At 34.3% G+C, this 24214-nt stretch overlaps 1 pseudogene; it reads left to right on the forward strand.

Annotated features, from left to right (window-relative positions):
- LOC141498768 (serine palmitoyltransferase 1-like) overlaps positions 1-24214 on the forward strand; it is a 64339-nt pseudogene that overhangs the window by 746 nt on the left and 39379 nt on the right.

The following is a 24214-nucleotide window of genomic DNA, read 5'->3' on the forward strand; positions in this document are numbered from 1 at the left end:
AAGCAAGTTATTATTATGTCAAAGTAAGTGATAATGTTGATGAAAGGAGATGAACAAATATCTGGAATATTGTTAAAGCAATCTTAAGAAAGGAAATTATATTTCTACAAAAACCTTGAAAAAAGAGAATGAGAAAAGTTAAAGAAAAGAATATGAAAGGAAACATTAAAATTAAATTAAAAATTGACCCAAATAAGCATAATCAAATAACATCAGAATTAGATGAAAAGTACATAATTTTTTGGGGGGGGGAATAAGCATTAAATGAAATTTAAGGCTGTTTCTCTAAAAAGACAGATAAAATTGATAAATCATTAACTAATCTAACAGTTAAAAGGCAAAAATTCATATTCAATAACAAATGAAATAACTGAAAATATAACAAAACTAAAAGAAAAAAGAATGATTACATCACAGTATATACAGTTGAAGGATAACACAGCTATGAACTAAAAAAGAAATAAAGGAATAAATGTGACCATATGAAATACCCAAATTACACAAAGGCAAGACTGAAATAATAAAGAAATTTCAAAAATTTCAGAATTTCAGAAAGTAAAATAGATCCAGCAATAAAGGATCATTCACTGAAAAATGTCCAGGTCCTGGTGAAATCAGAGAAGAGTTCAGCAAATTTTTTTTCAGTTGTTGCAAGGCAAAATGGTTAAGTGATTTGCCCAAGGCCACACAGCTAGGTACTTACTAAGTTTCTGACTCTGGTTTTGAACTCAGATACTCCTGACTCCAGAGCTGGTGCTCTATATACTGCACCACCTAGCTATCCCAATAAGTATTTTTTGTTAAAAAAAATATTAAATCCTTTTAAAAAGTCTCATACTAACTGATGCAAAGGGAAATGACTAGAATCAAAACAATATTGTTCACAGTATGAGAGATATTGTATGAAAATTAGCTGTGAATGATTTCGCTACTTTCAGCAATATAAATATAAAAGACAAGTCTAATGGTCTTTTGATGAAAAACATTATCCATCCCCAGAGTAAAAATTGAATACACATTAAGCAAATTTTTTTCTTTTTTCTTTTGTTTTTCTTTTAGACTTTTGCTAGGCAATGGGATTAAGTGGCTTGCCCAAGGCCACACAGCTAGGTAATTATTAAGTGTCTGAGACCTGAATTGAACCCAGGTACTCCTTACTCCAGGGCGGTGCTTTATCTATTGCTCCACCTAGACACCCCAAAGCATGTCTTTTTAACTTTGAGATAAAATATGGATATGAACAAATATCTGGAATACTGTTAAAGTAATCTTAAGAAAGGAAATTATATTTCTATAAAAACCATGAAAAAAATTGAATGAGAAATGTCAAAGAACAGAATATGAAAGAAAACTTTAAAATTAAATTAAAAATTGACTCAAATAAGCATAAACGAATAACTTTAAATTAAACAAAAAGTAGGTAAATTCAGTGAAAAAAATAAGCATTAAATGAAATATAAATTTGATGCAATTCCCTATATATTTTAGAAATGAGACCTTTATCAGAAATATTAGTTATAAAGATTGTTTCCCAGCTTTCTGCTTTCCCTCTAATTTTGGTAGCATTGTTTTTATTAATGCAAAATCTTTTAAATTTAATATAGTAAAAATCATCCACTTTGCAGTTTATAATGTATTCTAATTCTAGTTTAGTCATAAATTTATTCCCTTTCCATAGATCTGATAATTTATTTAGATAGAGTATTAATTTATCTATGTTGTCACCCTTTATGTCTAATTCCTGGGCCCATTTTGACCTTGTCTTGGTATTGGGTGTCAGATGTGGGTCATATATAGTTTTTTCAATACTATTTTCCAGTTTTTTTCCAACAATTTTTGTCAAATAATGAGTTCTTATCTCAGAAGTTAATGTCTTTGGGTTTGTCAAACAGTAGATTGCTGCAGTCATTTACTGTGGTTTTTTTTTAACCTATCCTAATCCACTAATCCATCACTCTATTTCTTAACCAGTACTAGACAGTTTTGATGACTGCTGTGTTACAGTGTAGTTTTAGATTTGGTACAGCTAGACCACCTTCCATTACATTTTTTTTTCATCTGTTCCCTTGCTATTCTTGACCTTTTGTTGCTCTAGATGAATTTTGTAGTATTTTTATTAGCTTGGTAAAATAATTATTTGGTAGTTTGATTGGTATGGCACTGAATAAGTAATTTAATTTAGGAAGAATTGTGATTTTTATTATATTACCTCGACCTGACTATGAGCAATTGACATTTTTTGGGTGAGACCTTATATGGATGAGAAGTGTTATATAATTGTGCTCATAGTGTTTCTGAGTTTATTTGGGAGGTAGATTCCCAAGTACTTGGTTTTGTCCATAGTTACTTTAAATGGAATTTCTCTTTCTATCTCTTGCTCTTGGGCCTTGTTTTTTATATATAGAAATGCTATGTGAGTTAATTTTATATCATGTACTTTGCTGTATTTGTTAATTGTTTCAAATGGTTTTTTAGATGATTTTCTTGGGTTCCCTAAGTATACTATCAAATCATCTGCAAAGACCGAATGCTTTGCTAACTCGATGCCTAATTCTGATTCCTTCAATTTCTTTTTCCTTCCCTTATTGAAACAACTACCATTTCTAATACTTTACTGAATAGTAATGGTGATATGGCCATCCTTGTTTCACCCCTGACTTTATTGGAAATGCTCCAAATTAATTCCCATTACATACAATATTTGTTGATGGTTTTAGATAGATATATTTTCTATTTTAAGGAAAACTCCATTTATTCCTAAACTTTCTAGTATTTTAATAGGAATGATGTGATTTTTTTGAAAGGATTTTTCAGCATCTATTGACATAATCATATGATTTCTATTGATTTTGCTACTGATGTGTTCAATTGTGTTGAATATTTTCCTAATATCAAACCATCTTTGCCTACTGGTATCATGGTGTATTATCTACCCTGATAAATAACTTCTGTTGTCTCATTGCTAAAATACTTTTAAAAAATTTTGCATCAATATTCATTAGGGAGATTGGTCTTAAATATTCTTTGTCTGATTTGGTTCTTCCTAGTTTATGTATCAGCATCATGTTTGTCTCATAAAAGGAGTTTGGCAGAACTACTATTTTTTAAAATAGTTTATGTAGAAAAGGAATTAATTGTTCCTTAACTGTTTGGTAGAATTCACGTGTAAATCCATCTGGACCTGGAGACTTTTTCTTGGGAGTTTGATAGTTTCTTCAATTTTTTTTTCTGAAATGGGCTTATTTAGAAAATTTATTTCCAGGTCATTTGTATTTATGTAAATTTTCATCCATTTCATTTAGGTTATCGAATTTATTGACATGCAGTTCGGCAAAGTATCTCTGAGTTATCTCTTTTAATTTCCTCTTCATTGGTGGTTAACTCACCCTTTTCATTTTTGTGTTTGCCCTCCTATATCACTCCTTCCCCTTTCTTTTCCCTTTCCCTTTTTCACTTTTCTTTTGCCTTCCTTTTGTTAGTTCCCCTTTTCCCCCTCCCCCTCCCTTTCTCCACCCCCCCCTTTCCCTCTTTTAATACTTGAAAGGTTAGATGTTTTTAAGTTAACTAAGTTTGTGTAAACTGACTTTAAGCCAAGTCTGATGAGAAGAAGATTCAGGTCTTTCTCATCTCCTCCCTTCTTCCCCTCTATTACCATAGATATTTTGTACTTCTTAGTGTAATGGGATTTACCCCATTCAATCCCCTCCCTCCTCCCATCTCCTTCCTGTCCCCCTTTTTTAAGGAGGTAGTGTTTTAAAAATCATTCTATCTGAGTCCTAGAAAATTCTGAGTATCCATCACTTCTAGCTAAGTACATTCTATCTAATAAATTCTTGAGAGTTATTAGAGTCTTTCTCCCAAGTGGGGTTAAAGCCAGTTACATCCCATTAGATAGCAGCAGTCTTATGTATAGGTCATGAATGTCCATCACTTCTGGTTAGGTATATTCTCTCTGTTAGAGTTACAATTCTCAAGGTTTATGAGAATCTTTCCCCCCCATGCTGGGATATAGCCAGTTTCAACTTATTGGATAGCAGTTTTTTTCTTTAACACCCCCCCCCTTTTCACCTTTTCTTGTATCTCTTGAACCTCTTGTTTGATATCCAAATTTTCTATTTAGCTCTGGCCTTTTCATCAGGAATTTTTGGAATTCTTCCATTTCATTAAATTTCCATGATTTTCCCTGGAAGAGAAGGCTGAGCTTTGCGGTATGGTGGATTCTTGGCTTCATTCCAAGCTCCCTTGCTCTTCAAAATATCTTGTTCCAGGCCATTCAATCCCTTAATGTTGATGCAGCCTGGTCCTATGTAATCCTTACTATGGCTCCTTGAGATTTAAATTGTTCCTTTCTGGCTGCTTGTAGGATTTTCTCTTTTATCTGATAGTTCTGGAATTTGGCCACAACATTCCTTGGAGTTTTCATTTTAGGATCTTTTTCTGGAGGGGATAGATGTATTCTTTCAATAACTACTTTGCCCTCTGGTTCCATGATATCTGGGCAGTTTTCCATCACTAGATACTGTAATATTAAGTCCAGGCTATTTTTTCTCTTCAATGTTTTCAGGAAGTCCAATAATTCTCAGATTGCCCCTCCTTGACCTATTCTCGAGGTCAGTGGTTTTGTTGATGAGGTATTTTACATTTTCTTCTATTTTTTCCTGTTTTTTGATTTTGTTTAACAGAGTCTTGCTGTCTTATGAATTCATTAGTTTCTGCAATCTCCATTCTTTTTTTTATGGAGGAGTTTTCTTCATTAACCTTTTGCAACTCCTTTTCCAATTGTTCAATTCTACTTTTGAAAGAGCTTTCCATTTGACGAATTGAGGTTTTGAGAGAATTATTCTCAGTTTGCATTTGCCCAATTGAGAAGATGAGTGACTTATCCTCATTTTGTATTTGTCCAATTAATGATCTGAGAGATTTATTCTCATTTTGTATCTGTCCAATTGTATTTTATAAGGATTTGTTTTCTTGTTGCACGGTATTAATTGTCTCTCCCAAATTTTCCAATTGATTTTTCTTTTGCAAGGCAAATGGGGTTAAGTGGCTTGCCCAAGGCCACACAGTTAGGTAATTATTAAATATCTGAGACCGGATTTGAAACCAGGTACTCCTGACTCCAAGGCCAGTGCTTTATCCACTACACTACCTAGCCACTCCTCCAGTTGATTTTTAAACTCCTTCCTTATTTCTTCAAGGAAGTCTTTATGTGCTGAAGACCAGATCATCCTCAGAGGTTCTAGGTCTCTCTGAGTTAGGGTCTTTACCTTCCATGAATTTTTCTATGGATCCACCTTTCCTCTGACCTTTATTCATTTTGATAAGACCTTGAGTTGGGGAGGGGCTGGTTCACAGCGGTTTGGTGTTGGGATTACTGAAGGCTTTATTCACTGAGTGCAATTTCTCTGGCTGGCCAGTAGGAGGTGCTTATTGCTTTCTCTGGAGTGTCTGTGACCTTGATTGAGGCCTTCTACCTTAGCTTGAAGGTAGGGGTTAAAGCTATTGAATCCTCTTGCCTTCAATCAATGGTGGCCTTTACCCTGGGTTGAGGTCATCCCTCTCTCTATTGTCACCTGGGCTGGTTGTTCTGGGAAGAGGCCTCCACCAATGGAGTCATGGGCTCAGAGTTCCTCAGAATAGAGGAGCCCAGGGATGGTGTTTACAACTCTTCTGCACTGGAACTCTCCCTCCAGCTCTGTCAGCAAGCTCCAGAGTGTGAGTGCCAACACCAGTGCCTCTGCTCCCTGGTTGACTCTAGCCCCACTGCTGATCCAGCAGGTCCATCTCTCAGGCCCTCAGACTCCCCGGTTCCAATTCAACTGCTAGTCTGGTTGATCTGGGGCTGATCTGCCCACTGAGCCCAGACTCACCAGCCTGGACTGGCCCAAGGCTGCTGCTGAAGACAAATCCTGAGGTAGATGTTCTTTCTTCTGGCTTTTCTTTCTGGGTTTTGTGGGTCAGATTTCTGTTAAGAAGTTTGTTTCATATGATAGATGGGGAAAGATCAGTAGACTTTAGAAGTGTGCCTGTCTTATCTCTGCCATCTTGGCTGTAATTCCAGCCCTTTTCCTTTTTGATACTGATAATTTGGTTATCTTCTTTGTCTTTTTTAATCAGATTAACCAAAGACTTGTCTATTTTGTCAACTTTCTCATAAAACCAATTCTGTTTTTTTTTTTGTAGAACAATTTTATTCATCTCTCCCTTGATTTTCAGAATTTCCAATTTGGTATTTAATTGGGGATCTTTAATTTGTTCTTTTTCTAGCTTTTTTTAGTTGCATACTCAATTCATTGATCTCCTCTTTCTCTATTTGACTCATATAGGCATTTACAGATATAAAGTTTCCCCTCAAAATTGCATCCCATAAATTTTGGTATGATGTCTTATTAATATCAGTTTCTTGGATATAATTATTGATTATTTCTATTATTTGCTGTTTGATCCACCCATTATTTAAGATATTATTTCATTTCCTTTTTTAAATTTTTTTTATTTCGTTAAGACAATGGGGTTAAGAGTGACTTGCCTAAGGTCACACAACTAGGCAATTATTAAGTGTCTGAGGTCAGATTTCAAGTCAGGGATCCTCCTGACTCCAGGGTCAGTGCTCTGTTCACTTCACCACCTAGCTGCCCCCCTCAAAGAAGATGAGTCTTTTTGGGATTATTTTTGCAAGGCAATTGGATTTAGTGACTTGCCCAAGGTCACACAGCTTGGTAATTATTAAGTGTCTGAGACTGTATTTGAATTCTAGTCTTCCCGACTCCAGCACCAATACTCTATCTACTGTATCACCTAGCTGCCCTAGGTAATTAAGGTTTTGGTTTATCTTTCCATGACCCTTTATTACATGTAATTTTATTGCATCATAATCTGAGTAGTGTATATTTATTATTTCTGCCTTTCTGCATTTGATTATAAAGTGTTTCTGCCTTAATATATGTTAGTTTTGGTATAGGTACTATGTACTGCCAAGAAAAAGCTATATTCTTTTCTATGCCCATTTCTCTAGAGGTCTATCATATATAAGTCTTCTAAGACTTCATTCACCTTCTTTCCTTCCTTCTTGTTTATTATGTGGTTAGATTTATCTAGTTCTGAAAGAGGGAGATTGAAGTCCCCCATTATTAAAGTTTTGCTGTCTATATCTCCTTGTAACTCACTTGGCTTTTCCTCTAGTTTTTGGATGCTATACACTAGGTGCACACATGTTTAGTAATGATACAGCTTCATTACCAATGGTGCCTTTTAAGAAGATATAGTTTCCTTCCTTGTCCCTTTTAATGAGATTGACTTTTTTTTTTTAGTTTTTGCTAGGCAGTGGGGTTAAGTGGCTTGCTCAAGGCTACACAGCTAAGTAATTACTAAGTGTCTGAGGCCAGATTGGAATTCAGGTACTCCTGACTCCAGGGCTGGTGCTGTATCCACTGCGCCACCTAGCTGCCCAAGATCAATTTTTGCTTTTACTTTATCTGAGACCCGGATCACTACCCCTGATTTTTTTTCCTTCAGCTGAGGCATAATATATTTTCCTCCAACATTTTACCTTTACACTGAATATATCTTTCTGTTTCAAATGTGTTTCTTGTAAACAACATATTAGAGGATTCTGGTTTTTAATCCATTTTGCTATCCACTCCCATTTTATAGGACAGTTCGTGTAATTCACATTTACAGTTAAGATTACTAATCTATATTTTTCTCCCTGCTATCTTTCTCTATTTATATTTTTCTCTTTCCTTTCCTCTTATTCTTCCTCAACAAAGTTTTACTACCTTTTCCCTCCCTGCAGCAATTAATATTTCTTCAGATATTTAGATCTGAATTTGTGTGAAAAGTGTTTTGTGTACATAGAATGCCTGGATGTCTCTTGGCAGGTAGACTATTGTTTACAATATGAAGTTATTTTAATGGAATTTCTCTATCTCTTCATCCTGGATTTTGTTGGTGATGTATAGAAATACTGGTGATTATATGGATTTATTTTATATCCTGTAAGTTTGTTAAATTTGTTAATTGTTTTGACTAGTTTTTTGATGGGTCTCTGCACTCTCTGAACTACCATAACATGTTCTTCAAGCAGTGACAGTTTTGTTTCCTTGTTATCTATTTTTATTTCATAATTTCATTTTTCTTGTCTTATTTCTAGAGCTAGCATTTCTAGTACAAAACTGAATAATAATGGTAGTAATTGACATCCTTCCTTCACTCCTGATCTTATTATTATCCTCATATATATATATATAAAATGTTTGCATATGATAACATATAGATGTTACTTATTTTAGGAAAGCTTCCATTTTTTCCTTGTTACTTGAACATTTTTAATAGGAATGGATGTTGTATTTTGTCAAAAACTTTTTCTGCCTCATTATATATATATATATAATCATTCTTTTTGCTGTTATTCTTATAGAGGCAATTAATTATGCTCATAATTTTCTTAATATAGAATCAGCCTTGCATTCATAGTTTACTAGCATTGTGACATTTTGCTTTGGTCTCCTTGCAGATATTTTATTGAAAATGTTTACATCAATATTCATTAGGGAGAGATTTATAAAAACTCTAAGATATTTCTAAAAACTCTAAGAATTTGTAATTGAGAGAATGCCTATTATCAGGGGAATTGCAGAACAAGTTATAGTATATGGTATAGTATATTATTATGATGAATACTATTGTGCTATAAGAAATGATGAGGACAATAGTTTCAGAAAACCTGAAAAGTCTTACATGATATGATGTAAAATTAAATGAGCAGAACCAGGAGAACACATAATCATAAGAGCAATGTAGTACAACAATAAACTTTGAATGTCTTAGCTCAGCTAAGATCCAAGACAGTTCCCAAGGTCTTACGTTGAAAAATGCTATCCACCTCTAGAGAAAGAATTGATAGAGTCTGAATGCAAATCAAGGCTTTTTTTTTTACTTTATTTTCCTTAGAACTTTTTTTTGTCTGAATTTTCATTCACACTATAACTAATATGAAATTAGGTTTTGCAGGACTGCACATGTATAGCCTATATCAAATTACTTGGGGCCTTATTTGATTCTCTGTGTGTCTTTTTATTTTAAGTGTGTTTCTTGTAAACAATATATTGTTATATTCTGGTTTCTAACTCATTCCATTACCTGCTTCCATTTTACGGGTGAGTTCATCCCATTCTTATTGACAGTTATAATTACTGTTTATTTCTCTCCATCCTATTTTCTTCTGTTTAACCTTTGCTCTCTATTTTGTTGACCTTTCTCAAAACTTTGCTTTCCTTCTAATCACTATGTCTAGCTATTATTTACTCATATGGATTTGCCAAAATTGCCAGTGCTATTCCAGCTTATTCAAAAAGGGGAGGATATTGTTTTTGTGTAAGTAATCTTCCTTTAATGTTTGGAGAAAAATTTCTTTACAAGAAATTGAGTTTCTTGAAGTTTCATTATATAGCACCTTTTTTAAAATTTTTTTTTGCAACTTTCTTTTGAAACAGATGGTTTCTTCATTTAAAAAATAAACTTAGGGCAGCTAGGTGGTGAAGTGAATAGAGCACTGATCGTGGATTCAGTAGGACTTGAGTTCAAATGTGGCCTCAGACACTTGATAATTACCTAGCTGTGTGACCTTGGGCAAATCACTTAACCCCATTGCCTTGCAAAACAAACAAAAAAATAAACTTATTAAAGTATCATTAAAAAAAGAGTTACATTAGCAATTTTTTAGAAAATAATAATTCAGTTTTCTGCCATCACTATCTTCATTTTGTTATATCAGGATTTAGTATGTATGTGGAGACAAATCTTGATATCTTGAAAACACTCAGTGCTTTAAATATTTTGTTTGTTTTTGTTTTTCGTAAGACAATGGGGTTAGATGACAGATTTGAATTCAGGTCCTCCTTACTCCAGGGCCACTGTTCTGTCCATTGCACCACCTAGCTCCCCTTCACTGCTTAAATTTGATCCACATGTTAAAGGTCAAATAGAATTAAAACTTTTAATTTATAATTTTAAGTTTTTCTTGTGTTTCTCATATTTTGTATACAAGTAAAATTATAGATGTGCTTTACTTTTTTATTATGAAACTTTGAAATGGGTAAAATAAAAAAGAAGTATTTAATTCTAAATAATTTTTTATGCAAAATAAAAAAAATTGAGTATAATTTTTTTCAGAATTGTTAAATAAGAACTACAGCAGTTCTTTTAAGTAAAAATATAATCTGGAATGAAAGGATAACAACAATTTTAAAGTTCCTCCAATATTGATTTTACATAAATGGTAAATTATTGCATCTTTTTCCAATAAGTATGAAGTATCTAATGTATGCCAGGCAGTAAAGTAAATGCTGAGTATACAAAGAAAAACAAAAGAGAGACAGGGGAGAGACTAGCATAAAGAGAAATAGGGAAACGTTTCTTGGAAAAGATGAGGTTTTAAAGAAGACTTAAAGCAAGCCAGGGAGGTCATAAGGCAAAATGAAGAGGGAGAACATTCCAGGCATGAGGGAATATACAGTGAAAATGTATAGAATCTACTCAAAGTTTTGTGTGAGGAACAGCATGGAGGCCAGTTTAACTGGATCACAGAATTTGGGGAATAAGGGATAAAATGACTAGAAAAATGAGAGTTCAGGCTTTGAGCACCATAGAATTTTGTATTTGATCTGAAGTGATAGGGAGTCTCTTGAGTTCATTGAATGGAATCTGGGAAGTGACATCAGACCTCTACTTTAAAAAAAATTAATTTGGTAGGAAGATGTATTGGAGTAGACATTTGAGGCTAGGGGAAATTCATTCCAGTGGTACCAGCATGAGATAATAAGACCTTGTTCTAGGGTGATGAGAGAAAGGGGGCATTTATGAGAGGTTATGAAGAGAAAATGAATAGGCAAGTACAGTTAGAACAAGCTGAATGCTGTCTACAGAGCATTCAGTTTGATATGTCCAATAGACCATTGGAGATTCAGGTCTGGAGGTTAGAAAAGAAGTGAGGACTTGAATGAGTAAAGAGAAATGAAAGCATTCTTGGCAAATACTTTAACTCTGATCTATCATGTAACTGTCCAAGAATTTCATCTCTAGCAGCACAATAAGAAAGCCCCCAGCCATCCCTCTTAAATATGGTCCCAATTCTGAAAACCAACAAAATAGAACTGGGTTACTATTCCATTATTCCTAGTTGGAATATCTAGATGCCTCGGATCTGCTTTGAATACTCTTGATTTTTTTCAAACTAAACATTTTGGGCCCCACAAAATACTCAAAATTAAGATCATTGAGGGGGCACTGAGAGTCAGGGACTGGGACAGGTAGTGACTTGACTCAAAGAAAATCACCAATCCAACTATGAGCTTTTTAACTGCAACAATTTCAATATGCTATGGAAGCTGAAATTAGTGTGACTACTGACACCAGACTTACCCTCCAATGCATCCTCATTAGAGGATTTAAACTGTATTCATTTTCAATTGCATCACTTCAAAAGAGTCCTGTATTGTATTTTTTGTCACTTCATTTCCAGATTGGAAACCAAAGTTGGAGGCTTGAAGACGCTCAGATACCATTATAGTTCCAACCATAAACCATGTCAGCTAGTGATCTGGCAGGAATATTTTCAGATTCTGCTGGGCAGCTTCTGGGAAACCAGTCTTTGGGTTCTGGGGGGAGTATGAGTAGCATATACAATCAAGTGATAGATTAGTTTTGCCTTACTGGCTAAAGCTTTCTGCCAAATATTTCTGTATGATGATTAGACCATGAAGAGACAGATTAACTAGGTCAAGGTCTCCCACTGTCCAGACCAACCCCAGAAATCCTTTTTCCCCATACTTAAAGATCACTGAGTTAAGATGGTTCTGGAAGAGGCAGTGAGAAGAAGGTCTTTGCACAACATTCCCCTCACTTTAGTCAACATAATGTGCATGTCATGTCATCATTCATTTGTTGTCACGGTTTTCTTTGATTACAAAGGATCACAATCAATCAGTAAAGAAAAAGAAGAGAAAAAGGTCTAATGGAACCTTAGCGGAGTTAGTCAGAGTTATTATTAGGTGTGACCTGGATGAAGAGCCAAGAAAGGAGACTGAGAAAGAAAGAATAGTCAGACAAGTAGGGAGAGAACCAGGATAGAGTGTAATGGAAACCTTGAGAGAAGAGAATATCAAGATGGGGATAATGACCATTGTCAAAGACTGCAGAAAAGGGTGAGGACTGAGAAAAGACCAAAAATATGACATTTAAGAGATCATTGGTAACTTTGGAGAAAGCAGTTTCAGTTGAATAAGCTAGGAAGTCAGACTGCTGAGAATTAGAGACGTCAGTTGTAAAGAGCCATCTTCCTCAAATTTAGCTAAAAAGTGGAGGAGAGTTAGGAGATGTTAGTTAATGTGGTTTTAGGTTTGTTTGGTCTTTTGGAGTATAGAAGAATAGCTATTATTTATATATCGTTTATGAATTGTAAAGTGATTTGCAAATATTATCTTATTTAATCTTTACAGTGACCCTGTAAGCTAGGTGTAGTAATTATCCCTATTTTATAAATGAAGAAACTGAACCATAAAGCTATTAAGTGTTTAAGGTAGGAGTTGAATTCAGGCTTTCAGCCCAAAAAACTACTTAGAGCTGAGTGATATAGTGTTTCATTTATGGAACAATCAGGAGTCCAGTGTCACTAGATAAAAGAGATCAGTATTTCTATCTTGATTATCTCAGGAGTTGATCCTTTTAAGATTGAAGCACAACCAATAAAGGGAAAGGGGGCAACATTTATAATGTAGTAGCATTAAAAATTATTTAGAAAAGAAACTTCAAATATATTTTCTTAGAAGCTTCAATTTCAAGAAGAATATAGATACAAAAAGAAGGAATAAATAAAGTACATGGACCAAGGAATAGAAGTTTAGAATAGAAAGGAAAGAGAATGAGAACTAGGTAAAGAAATCCTTTTAGTTATTTTGATTTTTATTTTAATTAATAAAATAAAATAATTTTTTTTTTATTTTTAACTTCATTTTATTTTTCCAGTTACATGCAAAGTTAGTTTTCAATATTCATCCATTTACAAGCATAAGATTTCCATATTTTTCTATCACCCTCTTTTCCTTCCCATGGCAATGATCAATCTGGTAAAAGCTGTACATGTACAATTGTGTTCAACATATTTCCATATTAGTCCTGTTGTGAAAGAGGAATTAGAACTAAAAAGAAAAAAGCATGAGTAATAAAGAAAAAGATAAAACAACTTTAAAAAGTGAACAGTGCATTCAGAACTCTGCATTCAGACTCCGTAGCTGTTTTTTCTCTGGATGTCAATGTCAGTAGCAGATCTCTCAGGATTGTCCTTAATGATTGAATTGCTGAGAATAGCTTCATCATAGTTGATCATCTCACAATATTATTGTTAATGTGAACAATGTTCTCTTGGTTCTGCTCACATCACTCAGCATCAGTTCATGCAAGTCTTTCTATGCTTCTTTAAAGTCTAGCCACTCATGATTTTTTTTTGATCATGACTTTCAGGTAAGTCAGATTATTCTTAATTACCTCTCCTGGTTCTAAATTTCCAGGTTAGTTGTTTTATCAGTGGGGTATTTTATATTTTCTACTACTTTTATCGTTTTTTAAGTTTTTGTTTAACAGATTTTTAATTTCTCATGAAATCATTAGCTTCCCTTAGTCCTATTCTGTTTCTCAGGGAGGAATTTTCTTCATTTAACTTTGTTTTAGTTTTTTTTTTTGCAGGGCAAATGGGGTTAAGTGGCTTGCCCAAGGCCACACAGCTAGATAATTAAGTGTCTGAGACCGGATTTGAACCCAGGTACTCCTGACTCCAGCAGGGCCAGTGCTTTATCCACTGCACCACCTAGCCACCCCCTTCATTTAACTTTTACATCTCCTTTTCTTTTTTTTAGTCAATTTTATTTTTAAAAGAACTGTTAGGGGAGGCTAGATGGCGCAATCTGACACTGATTTAATTTATTTTCCCCTCAGTTTGCCAGGAAATGATAGAACTAGTTGCTGTGATCTTAGTTGGTTTTTTCCTAATGTTAATTTTCAAGCCATACATTTACAGTCTCTTCTTTTTTTGTTATTTTGGGGTGGGTTTTTTTGGCAAGGCAATGGGGTTAAGTGACTTGCCCAAGGTCACACAGCTAGGTAATCATTAAGTGTCTGAGATCAAATTTGAACTCAGGTCCTCCCGACTTCAGGGCCAGTGTTCTATCCATTGCGCCACCTAGCTGCCCCTCTTCTTTCACCTTCATCAATGGGCTTCTTAGTTCTTTTCTTTCTGCCATCTGAGATTGTTGATGTCTTTCCTGGCAATCTTAATTCTGCCTTTTGGTTTATCCACCCTGGCCTTTCTCATGATCTACTCTGTATGTAGGTTAAATAAATTAGGTATCATACTCCTTTCCTAGTCTTTAACCGGTCAGTTGGCCCATGTTTGCATGTAGCTGTTGCTTGTTTGCTTTTTTTAAATAAATTTATTTATTTTTTCCAAACACATGCATAATTTTTATCATTCTTTTTTTTGTAAGATTGTGAGTTCCATATTTTTCCATCTTCTTTCCCCTCCCCCTTCCCCATAGCACTAAATAATCTGATATAGGTTGTACATGTACTGTCATGTTTTGTTATATTTCCATATTAGGATATTGTAAAGAAGAATTAGAACTAAGGGAGAGAAAAGACCAAAGGGAAAAAGAAGCAAAGAAAAAGAAGTTTTAAAAAGTGAACATAGTATGCTTTGTTCTGCATTCAGAATCCTCAGTTTTTACTCTGGATGTGAATGAATGGCATTTTTCACAACATGTTTCTCAGAATTGTCCTTAATCACTGAACTACTGTTCTTATGCAACACTAGTATTCTGTAGCATACCATAGCTTTTTTAGTTCAGATCCTCAATTTCCAATTCTTTGGCACAACAGAAAGAGCTCCTTTAAATACTTTTGTACATATGGTCCTTTCCCATTTTTTTATGATGTCTTTCAAATATAGATCTAGTAGTGGTATTGTTGGATGAAAGGGCATGCAACAGTTTTATTACTCTTTAGGTATAGTTCCAGATTGCTTTCCAGAATGGAGACACAATTCCAACCAGCAGTGTAATTAGTATTCCAGTTTTCCCACATCTCTCCAAAATTTATCATTGGCCTTTTTTTGTCATATTGGCCACTCTGATAGATGTGAGGTGGTACTTCAGAGTTATTATCAATTTGCATTTCTCTAATCAAAAGTAGTTTAGAGTATTTCTACCTATGCCTGTATATAGCTTTGATTTCTTCATCTGAAAACTGCTTATTTATATCTTTTGACCACTTATCATTTCAGGGAATGAGTTGTATTCTTTTTTTAAAAAATTATTTATTTATTTTGAATTTTACAATTTTCCCCCTAAACTTGCTTTCCTCCCCTCATGCCCCCACAAAAGGCAGTCTGTTAGTCTTTACATTGCTTCCATAGTATACATTGATCTAAGTTGAATGTGATGAGAGAGAAATCTTATCCTTAAGGTGAAAAAAAAAGTATGAGATAACAAAATTACATAATAAGATAACAGGTTTTTTTTTAATTAAAGGTAATGGGGGAAGAGCCAAGATGGAAGTAGAAGAGCCTTTCCTAGGTGGTCTCTCCAAAATATTTCAGAAATCTTAAAATTAACTAAATTTTTGAGACTCAGAACCCACAGAAAGATCCAGTGAGTCAATTCTTCAGCCCAAGGCAACCTGGAAAATAGTGGGAAAACTCTGTCCCACGGGGTTAGAGGGGCAGCCCACCAGAGTGAAACAACTTCAGCCTCCCAGGAGTAGCCCTAGGGCCTGGGAACTGTGGCTCCTGGCAGCAGAAGCAGTTTCCTGAGCACAACTTGGAAGATCAGCAGGAAGACCTCTGCCAGAGTGAGCAGGAGGCCCAGGCCCTCATCATTGCCGCAGCACTTAGCATGCCCAGATCCAGGAAATGGAAGCAGACTCGTGCAGCTGGCAAGCAGGAGCCCCTAGGCAGCTGCACCCTGACTGCTCAGCCCACCCAAAGTAAGGGAGTGGAGGGAGACTCCCGAGGTCTATGCCCTGTCCATGGAACAGAACTCAGGGGCTCTGACCAGTCTTGACCTCCCATAGAACAGGGATATGCCCCCAGCCCCATGGCAGAGGAGTGTGGTTGTGGTCATTCACAGACCAGGAGAGCTGTCAGAGCTTCACACACACTGGGGTCCTTGTGGGGGGGTGACTCAATAAAACTCAAAAGTCAGGAAGTGCCCCAAAACCAGGCACAGGCTGGGGAAATAAATAAACAGAAGGGGGGAAAAAGGAACCTGACCACTGACAAATACTTTGTCTGTGATCCCAAGGAGAATCAAAATACTCATTCTGAAGATGAGGAACTACAAGCTTCTGCATCTAAAGATTCCAAGAAAAATAGAAGTTGGACTCAGGCTATGACAGAGCTCAAAAAAATATTTTGAAAATCAAGTAAGGGAGATAGAAGAAAAATTGGGAAAAGAATTAGAGAGAGATGCAGGAAAAACATGAAAACGAAGTCATCAGCTTAGTCAAGGAGATCCAAAAAAATGTTGAAGAAAATAACATGTTAAAAACCACCTTAGGGGCAGCTAGGTGGCACAGTGGATAGAGCACTGACCCTGGAGTCAGGAGTACCTGAGTTCAAATTCAGCCTCAGACACTTAATAATTACCTAACCATGTGGCCTTGGGCAAGCCACTTAACCCCAGCAAAAAATTAAAAAAAAACAGCTTATGTCAAATGGATTAAATAGAGAAAAAAGTTATTGAGGAGAAAAATACTTTAAAAAGCAGAATTGGCCAGATGGAAAAGGAGATAAGAAAGCTCTTTAAGGAAAACAAATCGTTCAGATGTAGAATGGAGCTAAAGGAAGCTGATGACTTTATGAGAAACCAAGACAGAATATTTCAGCACCAAAAGAATGAATCATTAGAAGAAAATGTGAAACATCTCATTGTAAAAATAACCAATCTGGAAAACAGATTCAGGAAAGACAATTTAAAAATTATCGGGATATCTGAAAGTCATGATCAGGAAAAGAGCCTTGACCTCATTTTTAAAGAATTCCTACAGGAAAATTGCCCTGATATCCTAGAAGCAGAGGGCAAAATAGAAATTGAGACAATTTACCAATCTCTCCCAGAAAGAGATCCAAAAAAACAACCCACAGGAATATTATAGCCAAGTTCCAGAACTCTCAAGTCAAAGAGAAAATATAACAAGCAGTCAGGACACAATTCAAATATTGTAGAGCTGAAATCAGGATCACACAGGACTTAGCAGCAACTGCATTAAGGGCTCCGCATTACTTTATCACGCATGTGGGTCTATATTTTTTTGGGGGGAGAGGCTATTATGTTTACTCTTAAACAAGAATATTGTAGCAACGTATAGAAAATCATCATTTGTACAAAATAAGAATAAATAAAAAAAACTTTTAAAAGGGGTCCCTGACATCCTCTGGGACTTGAGGAATTCTTTAGAAATACAAATTTCACCAGGTGCCTTTGGTTCTGAAAATAATAAAACTCAAGTACTTGACCTGGGGATCCAGGATATACTGTAAAATTGTTCAAAGAATCACAAAGCACCTTCATCATCCTAATTATCTCACTGTATCTGTTAAATTCCACAAGTACCTTCCCCTTCCCCAAGTGTGGCTGGAACAATAAGATAGTAAATTCCTTGGGAAGCTCATGAATATGTGACTCTCCCCATCTTAGGAAATATGTTCAAACAAAGACCCTTTCTGTATATACAAGACCCCATATTTACATATGATAAGATGATCTTTGCTCCTGTATGCTTCTGTATCCTGCCTGCTCTCAGTATTTCCCCCCCAATTGTCCTGAACCCTATCCCTTGAACACTCAGGTACTGTCTGATTTGGGTATTCCATCCCCAGATAGTCCCCTGGAATAAAGATCTCCATACCTATCAAACTCTGGTCTTGCTCTTTGGCTTTAACAATACCTTCATTCAGCTTTTTAGGATGTTGACTGTTTCCTTAAAATTCTCTACTGTTTATTCTAATCAATTTATTCTCTTTCCAAATTTTCCTCTGGAACTCTTTATTTTATTTAATTTTTTTATGTTAGAATTTGATTGAAAGTTCTGAGGGCAAAAACATCAGAAATATTAGAAGTACTGTGCTGCTCATGTTCTTGTAACAAAGGTGTTTGGCAATGATGGCTGGATAGAATCTGCTCTTATATGAGAAGTCATCAAAAGCTTCAGTTGTTCTCTGACATTATAAGCTCATATGAAATGTATTATTTACTCTATCAAAGTTATCACATACTACTTTGGCATCTAATGAACTGAGGTAATGGATAAATATTACAATATATTTTGATAGCTTTTGTTTGATATTACCCACTTGCCTAACAGCTGGCAACACAGCTTTCTGCAATATAGAAAGAGTATAGCAATAATTGCGGAAAAATAGAGTATGACAACTGCCACACAAAAATAACTTTCATCAGTCTGGAAAGTAAGGTCCAGACAGCTGTCTAAACTGATCATTGATCAGATATCACAACCACTACAGTTTCCGACTTTTTAGTGGTGAATCTTCATTAATGCAACAAGAATATAAAAGTGACTTAAATCACTTATTATTGTGTGGATAACTACCTCATAGTATTGTTATGGAGAAGTAATCCTCAAGTTTAAGCTTTGAATTTACATGTGCAAATGATTACTCTTTCAAATAAAAGCAGAATTTATCTTAAAAAAATGAGGGTGTAGAGAGAAAAGACTGAAGACTGGTGTATACAATTTATTGGATTCTGTAGGTCCATAGTACCATAATCACCCTACATTTAGTGCAAATCATAAAATTTCAGTGCTTTCGCCTTTTATTAATTGGGGAATGACTCATACTCTTATAGATTTGACAAAATTCTTTGTAAATTTTAGATGAGACCTTTATTTGAGAAACTCAATAAATTTTCCCCTCAATTTTCTGCTTTCCTTCTGATTTTGACTACATTAGTTTCATTTGGATTGCACCTTTTTAATTTAATGGAATCAAAAGTATACATTCTATACCTAACTATGCTCTTTTTTCTCTTGTTTATCCATAAGTTACTCATCTATCCATAAGTATGATATTATGTTCTATATTATTTTCTTGTAATATTTCTCATTATATATAGTGTATGTAGCCATTTTCACTTACCTTAGAAAATGGTATAAGATAATGATCTACCATAGGTCAATTAACATTTATCAGATTATAGTGTATGATGACATAAAGAGAAAAATGATATACTGCCTTTAACACTATTTGATGAAAATCGTGATATATACATAAAAGTAAATACAAACTATATACAAAGTACATTAAAGAATAATTTTGATGAGAGATGAAGATAATATCAATGAGGAAGTCAAAGGAAGGTTTCATAGGTAATTAGCTGAATTTTCAGGAATGTTTCAAATTCTAAAAAATGGTAAAACCTATGTAAAGGCAAATAAGTGGGATATTCTGTGTGAGAAATATGACTGGTTATACTCTAAAGCATATAAAAGGAAATCATCAGTAATAAGACTGATCTATTCTTCCTTAGGTGATAAGTAGCTCCTTCTACTGAAAAGCATTCAGTTCACTCTAAAGAATTTCAAATGTTTTTAATCTCTTAAAAGTACTGCTGTTCTTTTCTCCCCAATTTCTTTATGCATTTTTATTCTCTAAGATTGTGACTACCCCAGATTCTTTTCCCTTTCCTCTATTAAACTCTTACTTCATTTTTGGAGAAAAATTTCAGTGACTCTAACAATCTGCAACACTCCTTCATTTCATCTAGGAAGTAGAGCAACCTACGTTTGAAACACAGATAAATGTTATTTGGTTATGGCAGAAATAGGAAAATTATATACATACTTGATTCAAGTCACTCCCATACTTGATTGAGAGTATCTGCCTTGTTTTTGAAAAAAAAAAACAGAATAGTATTGGTGTTTACATCACACAACTCTAACAACTAGGCTTTTATATCATATCTTACTAATTTGATAATTGTTTTATTTTTTTCTTTACTTTCAATAACTTTGCAGCTATACTTTCTTCCTTACTACTTTGCATCATCTTCCTTATCTTCTTCCCCACTTTGATCCCACCTATTTTTCCATAGCATTCTCTCCCACCTTATAATTTTGTCTTTTTTTTTGAGTACTCTACTGAAATGCTGATTTTGGGGGCAAATTTATGTTGTATCCTTTTGCCTTACTAAAACTATTCTCTTGATTAGTTTTTCCTGATATTGTATGGTTGTGTAAGTATACCATCATTTCATCTGCAAATTGAGAGGATTTTGTTCAATATTTATACTATTATGTTCTCATATCTTATTGCTATAGCTAGAATTAATCTAGTATACAATTGCTTCAAAAACTATGTCAAATAATAATGGAAAAATAGGACATTCTTATTTTTTCTTTCTTTCTATGGAAGTTTAAACAAATCTAAAAGACATAACTAGAAGAACACTCCCAATTTGTTGGATGGATGGATGTCTTTTTAAAATATATTTTATTTTCCCCAAATTATATGCTAAAATTATTATTTTTTTTATGTTTTTGTGAGGGAAGTGGGGTTAAGTGGCTTGCCCAAGGCCACACAGCTAGGTAATTATTAAGTGTCTGAGACCAGATTTGAACACAAGGCCAGTGCTTTATCCACTATGCCACCTAGCTGGCCCCTGTTAAAATTATTAAAATTTTGCCCAATTATATGTTAAAATTATTAAATTAAAATAATTTTTTAAACAATTTGACTTCCAAATTCTATCCTTCTCTCCCTGAGATGGTAAACAATCATGAGCAATTATTTAAAACATCCATATTAGTCATTTTATACAATTCTCGAATAAACAAAATTAGGGAAAGTTAAAAAATAAGTTTCCCTCTGTATTCAAACAATAGTTCTTTCTCTGGAATAGAATAGCATGCCTCATCATTAATCCTTTGGAATTGTCTTGGATAATTGTATTACTGAGAATAGCTAAATTATTCACAATTTTTAGAAATAAACTTTTGTTCTCCAATTATATAGTCATAGTTTCTATCATTTTTTGCAAGGCTTTGAATTTTTCAATTTCCCCTCTTTCTCCCCTTCCACCAACAGATATGCACAGAGCAATATTGAATGTGTTGAGAGAAAAGATTTAGCAGTAAGGAGGAAAGAAAATATTAGAGATAGCAAAATAATGTAGTACATAAGACAACTTCTTAAAAACTGAAGATAATAATCTTTGGTCTTTGTTCAAATTCCAGTTCTTTCTCTGGATACTGATGGTATTCTCTATCAAAGATCCCCTGATTATTGCAGTTATCGAGTGAGCAAATTCATCAAGATTGATCATCATTGCACATTGTTGTTAAGGTGTACAAGGTGTACAATGTTCTGATTCTGCTCATCTCACTTAGCATCAATTCATGCAAGTCTTTCCATGCTTCTCTGAAATCCCATCCCTCCTGATTTCTAATAAAACAATAACATTCCATTACACACACACACACAGAGACATATATATACCACAATTTGTTCAGTCATTCCCCAAATGATGGACATCCCCTAGATTTCCAATTTTTTTGCCACCACATGCAGCTATGATTATTTTTGTACATGTGGAGTTTTACCCTTTTTCATGATCTCTCTTCAGGATACAGATGTGTTAATGGTATTGCTGGATCAAAGGATCACATTTTTATTGCCCTTTGGGCATAATTCCAGACTGCTCTCCAGAAAGGTTGGATCAATTACCAGCTACACCAACAATGCATTAGTGTTCTAGATTTCCCACATTCCCTCCAATACTGATCATTTTCCTTTCTGAACATATTGACAAATCTGAGAGGTATGAGGTGGTACCTCAGAGATGCTTTAATTTGTATTTCTCTAATCAATAATGAGTTAGAGCAGTTTTTCATATGACTATAGATAGCTTTGAGTTCCTCATCTTAAAACTGCCTTTGCATATCACGATTCATTATGGCAAAATATTGTTACTTTGTAGTACTGCTTTCTCCTGATGCTTCTCACTTCACTTTGTATCAGTTCAAGTATATTGATCTCAAGATTTTTTCCTGAACTCTTGCAGCTTGTTATTTCTTATAGCACAGGTATTCTATCACAATCTTATATATATCAGGGTTTGTTTAGCCATTCTCCAATTGATGAGCATTCCTTCAATTTCCAGTTCTTACTTAACGAAAAAAGATCTGCTATAAATATTCTTGTACAAACTCATCCTTTTTCTGTTTTATATCTCTAAGATATAGATGTAGCAATGGTATTGCTGGAGCAAAGGATATGCAATTTTATAGCCTGTTGTTTAAATTGCTCTCCAAAAGAGTTGGATCTGTTTACAACTCTATCCCAATGCATTAATGTTCCCACATCCCCTCCAACATTGATCATTTTCCTTTTTGTCATAAAGTATTTTTATATTTTAAAATTTTTTTTCTTTGTGTGAAAACTGCCTCTTCATATCTTTTGATCATTTATTAGTTAGAGAATGACTTGTATTTTCATGAATTTGATTCAGTTCTCTAGATATTTGCTAAATGAGACCTTTATCAGAGATACTTATAAAATTTCCTCTTCCCTAGTTTTCTATTTTACTTACCTATTTTATATCTTGAAATATTCTTCATATTTTCTTTGGTCCTAAATTCTCTCCTTATTCATATGTCTGACAAACCATTCCTTGCTCTCCGATAGTTATGATTCATCCTTTATGCTGATGATTTATGTGAATTTTATTTTGTATCTTGTAACTTTGCTAAAATTTTTAGTTATTTAGTTTTTAGTTGATTCTCTTGGATTTTCTAAATATACTGTCATAACATTTGCAAACAGTGATAGTTTTGTTCCCTCATTGTCCTAATTCCTTCAATTTTTATTCTTCTCTTATTGCTGTATCTAACATTTCTAGTTTAATATTGAATAATAGAGGTTATAATGGGCATAGTGGGGAGGAATGGATGGAGGGAATTACAATCAGCAACAACAGTTATGGAAGTAACTTCTGTGATGGACTTATGATAAAGAATGTGATTCTCCTGAGATAGATTTGATTTATTTTGAGTTTTACAATTTTCCCCTCATCTTGCTTCCCCTCCCTCCATCTCCCACAGAAGGTTGTTTCCATGGTATACATTTCTCTAAGTTGAACTTGATGAGAGAGAAATCATATACTTAAGGAAGGAATGATAAAGTATCAGGGATAGCAAAATTACATAATAAGATAACTTTTTTTCTCAAAGTTCTTTGATCTTTGTTCATTCTCTACAATTCTTTATCTGGATACAGATGGTATTCTGTATTGCAGATAGCCCAAAATTGTCAAGTCCATCAACGTTGATCATCACCCCCATGTTGCTGTTAGGGTGTACAGTTTTCTGGTTTGCCTTATCTCCCTCAGCATCAGTTAATGCAAATCCTTCCAGGCTTTTCTGAATTCCCACCCCTCTTGGTTTCTAATAGAACAATAGTGTTCCATGACATACATATACCACAGTTTGTTAAGCCAATCCTCAATTAAAGGACATTCACTTAATTTCCAATCCTTTACCACCATAAACAGAGCTGTTATGAATATTTTTGTATAAGTTATGTTTTTACCCTTTTTCCATGATCTCTTCAGGGTATAGACCTAGTAGTGGTATTGCTGGATCAAAGGGTATGCACATTTTTGTTGCCCTTTGGTCATAATTCCAAATTGCTCTCTAGAAAGTTTGGATGAATTCACAGCTCCTCCAACAATGTATTAGTGTCTCAGATTTCCCACATCCCTTCCAATATTGATCATCGTACTTTCTGGTCATATTGGCCAGTCTAAGAGGTGTGAAGTTGTACCTCAGCGATGCTTTAATTTATATTTCTCTAATAAGTAATGATTTAGAGCAATTATTCATATGACTATGGATTACTTTCTTTTCTTAATCTGTAAGTTGTCATTGCATATCTCTTGACCATTTGTCAATTAGAGAATGGCTTGTTTTTTAAAAATTTAACTCAGTTCCCTGTATATTTTATAAATGAGTCCCTTGTCAGAAATACTAATTGTAAAAATTGTTTCCCAATTGGTTTTGTCTTGCAAAACCCTTTTTAATTTACAGCCATTTTAATCAAAATTGTCTAGTTTGTTTTTAATGATGTTTTCCATCTCTTCCTCGATCATTA

This window comes from Macrotis lagotis, chromosome X (genome assembly GCF_037893015.1).
Source record: "Macrotis lagotis isolate mMagLag1 chromosome X, bilby.v1.9.chrom.fasta, whole genome shotgun sequence".
Classification (NCBI taxonomy): domain Eukaryota; kingdom Metazoa; phylum Chordata; class Mammalia; order Peramelemorphia; family Peramelidae; genus Macrotis; species Macrotis lagotis.